The sequence below is a fragment of the Rhipicephalus sanguineus genome, chromosome 4, assembly GCF_013339695.2.
Source record: "Rhipicephalus sanguineus isolate Rsan-2018 chromosome 4, BIME_Rsan_1.4, whole genome shotgun sequence".
Taxonomy (NCBI): Eukaryota; Metazoa; Arthropoda; class Arachnida; order Ixodida; family Ixodidae; genus Rhipicephalus; species Rhipicephalus sanguineus.
The window spans coordinates 9260547-9270137 of NC_051179.1; positions in this window are offsets into that span (position 1 = coordinate 9260547).

Sequence of the window (9591 nt, forward strand, 5' to 3'; positions counted from 1 at the left end):
ATGCCGCCGGCGCGCTTCCCATAGGTTTTGCTGTCGGCGCTCTACAAAAACACCGCGCGGAAGCCCTCCAGGGCATTTCTGAAAGTAATTTCGAAATGAACTGTGTTCTTTACTGTCAAGATAATCATTTTCGACGAACTGAAAGCACAAGATAGTCTACAGTCGCTGTCTCTTTGCAGAAAACCTAGCACCCGCTTCACGCTGTCACCGCGTTGGAGACCCCTGAACCGGCTTCTTACGCGAAAGGTAGTCACTCGCTGAGTGCAAACTATGTGAAATATCTCGTTAGAGTAGACTGCTTGTATAACCAAACGGAGCATAACAGAAAGAAGCCTCAAGCCAGCGATCGCACGGGTTCGCGACGACTGACGGTGCCTCTGCATGTATGAGCGTCTGCATGTATGTTCGTACTGATGGTTTCGCTTTTGCTACGAGCGCGTTTTGGCACCGCGCTGTGAACTTTAGGCCGCAAAATATGAGAATTTGTGAGTGAACAAACAACTGCTGTTGCGCGGAAGCTATCAGAGCAGTTCAAAAACAATTTCCTTACAACTGCGGCTTCGGTGCGCATGGCAACTTTGTGATCTGCCGTCCCGACGATTCAGTGTTCTTTTTTTTTCTTTTTCGGTGTAAATTCGCGTACGTTTCAATGTCATTTGACAAGTTCTCTCGCACTGCGTATTGATCGGTCTTCTCAGCGGGCAAATTCCGCTGCTTCTGTTTCTTTATTCAGCGCACTCGTTTCGTTTGGTGCTCACACAAAACGTGAGCAAATGCGACGCCTTTTTTTAATGCTCCTTAATTATCGTTCCGTTTGCATTCCAGTGAACTTGCCTCTCTCTGTCATCGACAAATTCATAGACCAAAGCTTCAGCACTTCGAGATTGCTGGTGGAAGGAGAACCAGTCTACCAGACCGAGCATGTATAGTAGCATGCGACGCCTAGGAAAAGAAAAAAAATACAGTAACGTTTGCCGGACTTGTTCTGCAAACGTCGGCTGTGAACTAGGACCCACATGAACTTGAAATAGCGGTGAATAAAATAGAAGGTATTGCAGCAACCAGCAGCCGCAAGACAGGATAGTAATTATTTGGCGTGTACTCCAGCAATTTTGGCAGCAGTGTCGTGTCTAACGCCAACAGGGTGGTATCTTTCCCCCGTAAATAATGAGGCTCCAAGAAAATACATGGGGTTGGCCGGTTGGCCGATCACGGAGGCAAAGCAAAATTTATGTAGCTTATGAAGCAATGCATGCCTCATCAAATGGGAAGGTTGCCCGTCGGAGTCCCGCGTCGGCGGCGTCAACACGAGTGATGCAAAAAATAATTGTCACGTGATGGTGTCACCATATGACGTCATCATGACGTCACAGATCGCCAAAAATGTAGCGTCATTATGACGTCACATAATGTGACGTCACATGATGACGTATTCACACGTCATGGTCGCTTTGCATTGCCTCCGTGATCGGTCACGGAGACCGTGCAAAACCGCGTTAGGTGCAGAACGCTTTTGGAGGGGGGCGCGGGAGAATCAGTACATAGACCGACAAGAAGAAGATGGCTTTCGCCTTCTAGTCATCTTTAACGAATGCATAAGGGACCCTGTGCGTTTATTAATTCAACGTATCTAAACAATGACTTGCGCATCTGCAGCCGATTTTGTGGACGCTGAGCACAGGGCCGACGATCAAGAGGTCGCATTGGAGGGTTCTGAGATGGCATCGCACGTGGTAAAAGGTAGCGCTTTTACCATCCTGTGGCAGATAAGCATTTGGCGGCGGGAAGCGCGCGCGAGCCATCATATCAGTGCGCGCTGTCTACTACTCACCGAACATCGCAGGCCCGACGCAGTAACAAAAGTCTTCGTCGCGGAAGTGCTTGTTGCACACAAGACTCGTAGCGGATGGCTACTTGCCGGTTCTTAGCTTTACAACCCATGCTTCACGCTGTTTCTTGTCCCGCGGTTACCAGTGCAGGCTGACACGGGCTCCTTTGCGTAAGCGCGGCACTGCGGCACCGAGCGGTAGAGCCCCATGTTCGTCGCCTTCGGAGGCAGCCACTCTATTACAATGGTTTCAATTGAGTAGAAAATGAGAGAAAACTTCCGAATTTGAACAGACCGCAGCGCATGTGGGACTTGAAACTCGTTTTCAAAGCACGCGGCAGTGCGCCACAAGCAGCCGACGCGGCCGCTGAGACCACGTGATCCTGCCAAGCACGTCACGCCGACGGTGGCGCCGGCGTTTCCAGTGGTGGGCCTCGAGGCCAATAACGGCCATTCCTCTTCGATGAAGTGGAACACACCTGTTTAGCTCTTTGCTTGCCTGGTTGCGCATTCCACCGCCAGATGGCACCACCTGTCCAGGCAGCTCAAGTTTGTGGGGCCGTGATCGGGCAAAATCCTGTCGCTGAGAAATTCGCGGACTAATTCTAAAGCTTCTTAATATTGCTAAGGGAAGAGTGCATAAATTTGGCAATAGCGGCGTTCAACATCGCGTTGGTACGGCCGAAGGAATTTAATATAAGCCAAGTATGAGACACCTTTCGCACCATTAGGTTACGTTCTTTCGCACGATGCGCAGCTCACCGTATACCAATAGGCCCGGTCACGGTGCACCCTGTATATGCTACGGAAAGTGTTTCCGTGGTGTTCACGCAGGTGCATTCTTTAGCCGGTAAGGTATTACCGTACTTTCCGTGCGGTAAACCGGCATTGCTAGCTAAAACGCTCTAATATAGAGACGCAGGGTAATCGTTAGGTGCGAGTGTTTCGTGACTGCCAACGGGGAATCGTGTGCAGCCCACAACGCGACACCACTTTCCACCCATCGCACGCATTACCACAAGGAACTGAAATTCACACGCCCAGTCAACGAAGCGCTCGCCAAACACTCGCGATTGTTGCCTTGCGGATAGCAGACGCTCTTGGGGCCCCTCGGTTCCGTCACTTCCGCTTAACAAAAATGACGTCACGCACACAATGTTGCCAATAATTATGGGAAGCGAGGTGGGGAGAGTCGGGGCAATCAATAAAATTCATTTGCAATGAATCTGCGTATGCCTCCAGCTTGTAATTTGGCATAAATAACGGGAACGTGAGAAGGAACGTACCCAGCGAACTTTATTGAGATCCATGGACCTCGAAAAATCGCTGGAGTTGGCCTTTAAGCCCCCTTTTCTCAAACCGAGCACAACCTGAGCTTTCTGCCTCAAGCGAATTTAAAAAAAAAATCGAAACTGGTACTTTCCCTGAGCTTAGCGGGTTTAAGGTACATGGTGCGGTTTTTTTAAACTCGCGTGGCATTTACCGAGTCCACTTGCCCGTGTGTGCGAGACGCACGTGGAGACGCGTGGTTCTGTGCATTTATTATTTTAATTTAGTTGCGCCTTTGTTCATTTTGTTGCGGCGGCAAAAATTATTCTCGTGCTGACAAATCAAAGAAAGTTTCGAAAGCGCAGCATAATTGGAAATCGACACGCTTCGGCTACTAACAGAAACAAGACCGGGAGCACTCGTGCGAGCACTTCAGCAAGTAAGCTTTGTCCTCATTGCGCGTCGCCGCAAGGACAAAATGTTACCTGCAGCGACAATGGCTTTGCTTTGCTTGATGTGGAGCTTCTAGAAACCGTGATTACGAGTAACTGCGTCTGCATAGAATGCGTAGGAACCGTGTCACTGGTAGAGAACACAATGGATGGTGTCCCTCGGAATGGAAACCCTCAGAACTGCCACCTTTGAAACCGTTTTAACTTTCAAAAAGGCCTGCATGGCCCCTGTAAACGTCCCCAAGGCTGTTTGGCATATTACCGAGGTGCACACTGTGATTTGGTTGGGTGAGATCGACCACCATCGACAGTATTTTGGCAATAGAGAGACAGAGGGTATGACGAAACAAGAACGAAGAAAACAAGAACAGAAGCGAAAAGCTGATCCATGTGATGACTATACGGCAGGTTGCTATGATTGTTCAGTACATCCTCTTTTTGAACAAAACACGAAACAAACTTGGTTTTAACACGAAAGTGTTTTATGCCGGTGTCCACCACGGCTCCACTGACGCATTTCCGTCACGGACATGACGTTGTAAAATATAAAGGCAAATATATGGCAAAGAAAAACTAGAACAAAAAGTTCCGTCACCGAGAGTCGAACTTACGACCCCTCGATCCCCAGCGCGCAGCGCGAAACGACTCAGCCACAGACGGCACGTTCTTCGTCATGATAACGGCGTGCTATTTATACACACCATTTGCCGGTAGCGGTACTCCGAGATAGGGGTACATCAGCGTGTTTTCGTTATCACTAGCGAGATGGCGCGAAGGGCTCGAAGAGCGCTTTAAATGTCGTCGCCCCACGCGTTGACATGAGCGTGCGCTTCTACAGGGCGTGGTCGCTCATGCGCGCGCGCTTATCTTGTACGTCTACCGCAAGTTTGCGTTGCAGTTACTGTGAGTACGAAGGTCATTTCGCTCATTGCAGCGGCCGCTTTTGCGAAAGAAGCGCGCTGCTCACAAGCAAATAAGTTACAACTGTGACAGTTCGCGCTCATCCTGTGTATACTTGGGCGTTCGTTTCGTGCGTCCTCCTTTGTATTTGACCACCGCGCTTTAACTGTCGAGCTGTGACAGTTGTTAGTTCGCGCTCATACTGTGTATGTTCGTTCCGTGCAAGCACGTTGTAAGTTTCGAGCTGCTTGCCGTTCTTCGCGTGACAATACAACTTGCTGCTATCCGCGATGCGCAGCGCCTATAGGGGCGCCACTGAAAGCCACGTAGCGTCGGCCGTTGGAACCGCTGGGGGTGTCCCGTTGCAGACGCCTCATTTGCGCGCGTGCGATTTGCCGCTTGTGCGCGTCCCAGATAATTACTTTTGCGGCGATAGTGTGCGCAAAGGAGCTGCACTTTATAATAGTGGACATGTGTCCGATGTCACAGCTGTGTGGGACGACAATGTCACCATATGCGCCAAGTGTTTGCCACAGACAAGCGTCAACAAGCTTCCCTACGAAGTGGAGCTCATCGTAAGTACACCGCTTTCTTTGTAACGTCCCGATCACTAATGCCCGCATGCGTTGACGCGTGAACCAACATTTTATCTCGACACAGTAGCTTCGTTTACGTGCCATGTGTTTATATAGGGAGTATGCACTGAAACTGAGCCGCAATGTGGCGCTGCGGTGCCCCGAGCTGGGCGCCATTTTTGCGGTTCTCGTGCAGCAGCCGACCCACGCTTGCTACTGTGTTTGCTGTGTGTACGCGCTAGGTGTTGTGTGGTGTTTCCTTGACTTCCTTGTACTCGTGTGTTTCATTAACGATAGTACGGCGTTGGCACTGTCCCCTACCACTGCGTGTTGCATGGACTTGTAAAAGTGCCCCAGCCGCAGGACGTTGTTGCGCGTCGAGCTGCGTCAATCGGCTATGGTGAACTGCGCTGTTTACGGTTGCTCCAACCGCACAAGAAACAGCCCCAACGACGAGAACTTTCAACGGGTAGGGTTCTATGTCGTGCCGAAAGTTATATCAGGACAGTGTGCGAAGACAACGGAGCTGTCGTCAAAGCGGAGAGCTCTATGAGGTGGCAGCCATGCATTCTGTCCATCCGTGCATGATCGACCATCCCGGCGTGTCACTGCTGCCTCCAAGTAAAAGAGCACTGCTCCAACGTGTGAGCACGCCTCGCCAAGGCCAGCCATGCACGTGCAGTGCGCGCACAGAACTTCACCATCAGGCTTGATTAGTAGCCACGGCAGCAGCGGCTTTTCTTTAAACGCTTGTGAGTGGCTGACCTGCGGAGATAGTAAGATAAATCAGTGTTCAGCGCGCGCGATTAGATTTTTAGAGCACTACTTCAAGCCAGGGGAGCCGCCGGGGGGGGGGGGTGCTATAGCTGCCCCTAAATTTCTGCCTGCCCCCTCGAGCAAACATGGTCAAAACACAACGCATATGTTCCCTGCCCCCCTGAAGGAACTCGCTTGTCTTCGGTGCCCCCCTCCCTTAGCATCAAAATCCTGGCGCCGCCCCTGCATGCAAGCGCTAAAAACGCGCGAAACACAGCGACAACTTGGCTGCCCATCTAGTGATAGCGGCAAGAAAGTGCGATGGGCTGGACGCCCTATCAGCGACTGATTGCAAGCTTTACCACTTTAGCACCCGATCACTAATTTTACGGATACCTAGAACAAGCCGTTAAGTAGGGAACATGCGGTACAATATGTACAGCCTACCTTTGAAACGACGACGATGTTGCCATCACGAAGAGTTTTCACCCTTGGTGGCTCCACGAGGCCGCTTGTGACATAATTGTGAGCCTCCAAGGATTTGTAGCTCTTAAGCTGCTCCCGCGTCACGAAACTTGTCCCGTGAACAAGATAATCGTTGATATCCGCACGGTCTACGCTGGGATAGCAGCCAACATCGTTCGTGAACTGGTCATCGGAAAGCGCCAAGCCGGGTCGTCGCTACCGCATTTTGCGACTTTGATGTGGTATCTCCTGCGCTCGGGATCAGACAGCGACTTGGCGTAGTCGCTGAGCAGCATCTTTTCACTGCAGCAACACGACGATCGCTTGCACAGCCAGGCAAATGACTAGATCCGTGCAACACGCAGTGGTAAGGGACAGTTCCAACGCCGTACTATCGTTAATGAAACACGCGAGTACGCGGAAGTCAAGGAAACACCACACAATACCTAGCGCGTACACACAGCAAACACAGTAGCAAGCGTGGGTCGGCTGCTGCACGAGAACCGCAAAAATGGCGCCCAGCTCGGGGCACCGCAGCGCCACATTGCGGCTCAGTTTCAGTGCATACTCCCTATAGTAGATTTTGAGGGAGCGCTGTCGCACCGGTGTATAGATTTCACAGGTGCGGCCACGCGAAGGGTCAGCGTTGGTAAAACTTTGAAACCAGCACGATAAACTTGTGAAAATATAAACGATAAGCTTGTCATCATCGGTGCAAAAGCGCACAGCGAACATTCAGCACCGATGATCGCATTCCAGTGCCATCAATAGGTAGTATGCAGCCGATTTCGTGCCGCACACGTGTGATTTCACGGTGCTTTTGTAAAGGAGCCGTCACCTACCCCACATTCTCTGGCATTGCGCTTCGCGCCGCTCGTTTTTCAAGAGAGCCTAGGCATCGCGTCTTATCAGTAATAACAACCTCATGTGCATTGTAGCGTCTACAATGCAGGCGAGGCGACCAAGTGTAAACGTAGTAGCGTTCGCTGAATACGTAGCGACATAAATGGAGAAATAAAAACACGGTAATCGTTCTAACACTGCCGTAAACAAAGCGCGATTGCTTACCTTCTACGTCGTACAGCCGCAAATTTACCGCCGCCGTCGCTCTCGCTCATGAAATAGCACCGGAAACCTCTAGAAGTGCGTTCCTGGCGATTTTTTGTGTGTGTTTGAGCAGCCGACAACGCAGCAGTTATTTTTCGACATCGCTGAAGCCCGACAGAGGCGTTAAATTAAGATGAAAACTCATCCATCCGTGCACTCGCGTAGACGCTCGCTGAAACACTGCCCGCCAAGACCCGTCAACGCTTCCGAGCCGTGGCGGCAGATGGCGTCGTCGGCGCTTTGCGCATCGCCTATAGCATTCATTCCTTCGCCCTCGGGGCGAAACAATGCACAACAAACGCTCAACTACGTCTGTGAAGACACGTTTTACTTTCGTGTTATACCGATTCCTATGACAGAGGGATCAGCTATATTTTTTCTTCTAACTCTCAATATCTCGAAATCAGCGTTACATTTGCCCCGTTATTAAAACTTGAAAAAATAGAAGGCAGCTTTTAACCACATCAATACGAAGCCACTGAACCAGAATGGTGTACGTATGCGGAATCGTTTTCATTTTTTTCGCAGTTTTATTAAAAATATGATTAAAAAATCACTTGCTTTGCTAAAAAAACTGCAAATATCAATACTTGAAATAAAATTGTGATTCTAGCTCAAATGCAAGAACAGACGCCGAAGAAAAAAAAATTAAACAAACCCGAACACTTTACATACCGGGTGTTTCAGCTAAAAAACACCAAGTTGCTGTTCCTGTTCCATCGATCTGCGCGCGCGAAGCAGTCTTTGATAATTCGTTCAACTTGCATTTGAGGGCACTAAAAGCGCCGCGCGTTTGGCAGCAGTCACGTGGTGTTTTTTTTTTTTTGTTGCTAATCACGCGCTTTAAAGAAATGCCGGAAAAAAATTAAGCAGAGGAGTTATCTTAATATAGATTGAAAAATTCGATGTTCCTGAGCAAGCGCTACAACTTTCGTATTGAAAACTTTTCTCTAGAGTTACTATTTAAGCAATTTTTCTTAATTGCCGAGCTTGGCGGATTGAAAAAAATATTCTGACGTGCTCTATATGACTCAGAACAATACTGCACTAATTGTAGACGCGTAGCGCCTATGCTTCCTTTTTTTATACTTGGTGCTTTTTAGCTGAAACACCCTTTATAGCAGTTTCGGGAAAATGGGTTTTAAAGAAACCTTAAAATACATGGGAGGCCTGTGCCGTTAAATGAAACAATTTTCGAAAAGCTTTGATAACAACGCGGTTACTTGTTTATAGTTAAAAATGCTCACGTACGCTGCGGCCGCGTGATCGCTTAATTGAACCTTCATTCTGGCATGCCCCATTTATTTATTCAGACAGACCACTGTCATTGTTCGGCCTCGGGGATTACCTGCATTTCATGCAAAAAGCTTGTTTGGGGATAACTAGGGCTCCGTGCTTTCGGTGTTTATTTTTCTTGAAATTCGGAGGGTGTTTTTCGGAGTTTGTTTTCTCGGCGGAAATTCGTCGTTTACCGGAGTTTATATCTCGTAAATCCCCAATTCTCCGAAATTCGGAGTTTAATTCTGCATTCTCTATACTCCAAAATAGATGAAATGGTATTTGAACACGAGTTGTCCCGGACGTTTGAGCGCACACACACAGACAAGCGCAAATACTTGGGTGCAAAAGACCTACGCTTGTGCTACGCTTGTGTGTAAGAGACGCAAGCGCACTTTGCGAGGTTGCTGTCACTGATGGATGCGCGCCCCTTTCGATTGACGATTATCCGCTTTGAAAACGCCCTTCAAACGTTTGCGCTAGAAACAGAGAGCGAGGAAGTATACTGGACAGTGCAGGGTATCCAGAACGACAGGGCTTCAACAATGTCACTGATCTCACAGCTCTGATAGTTGGAAAAATAACTCATAGCATCAGTTTCAAGAAATACCAACTTAAAAATCGGCGCACAAGTTTCGAATGCGCGGGCTAGCTCATGCTTCACATTTGGGTTCACAATTTGAATATGGTACCAGAACGATTCATCGGTGTAATGGAATGCATTGCAAAGGTTCCTCTGTATCCACGTTTCAGCAGCGCAGTATCCATGCATGAATGTCGTTGAGCGGTCGTGATCTTTCGATAAGGCCCTTTGGCAAGCATGCGCTTTCGATAAAGAACGAATAAGGGTCATATTGGGCATTCGGAATTTATTCGGAGTTTAAAATCGAAGTTTACCGGATAAATCCCAATTGTCAAAAATTTTACCGGCGAGTGTTTATCGGATTTCTCTGAAAACACG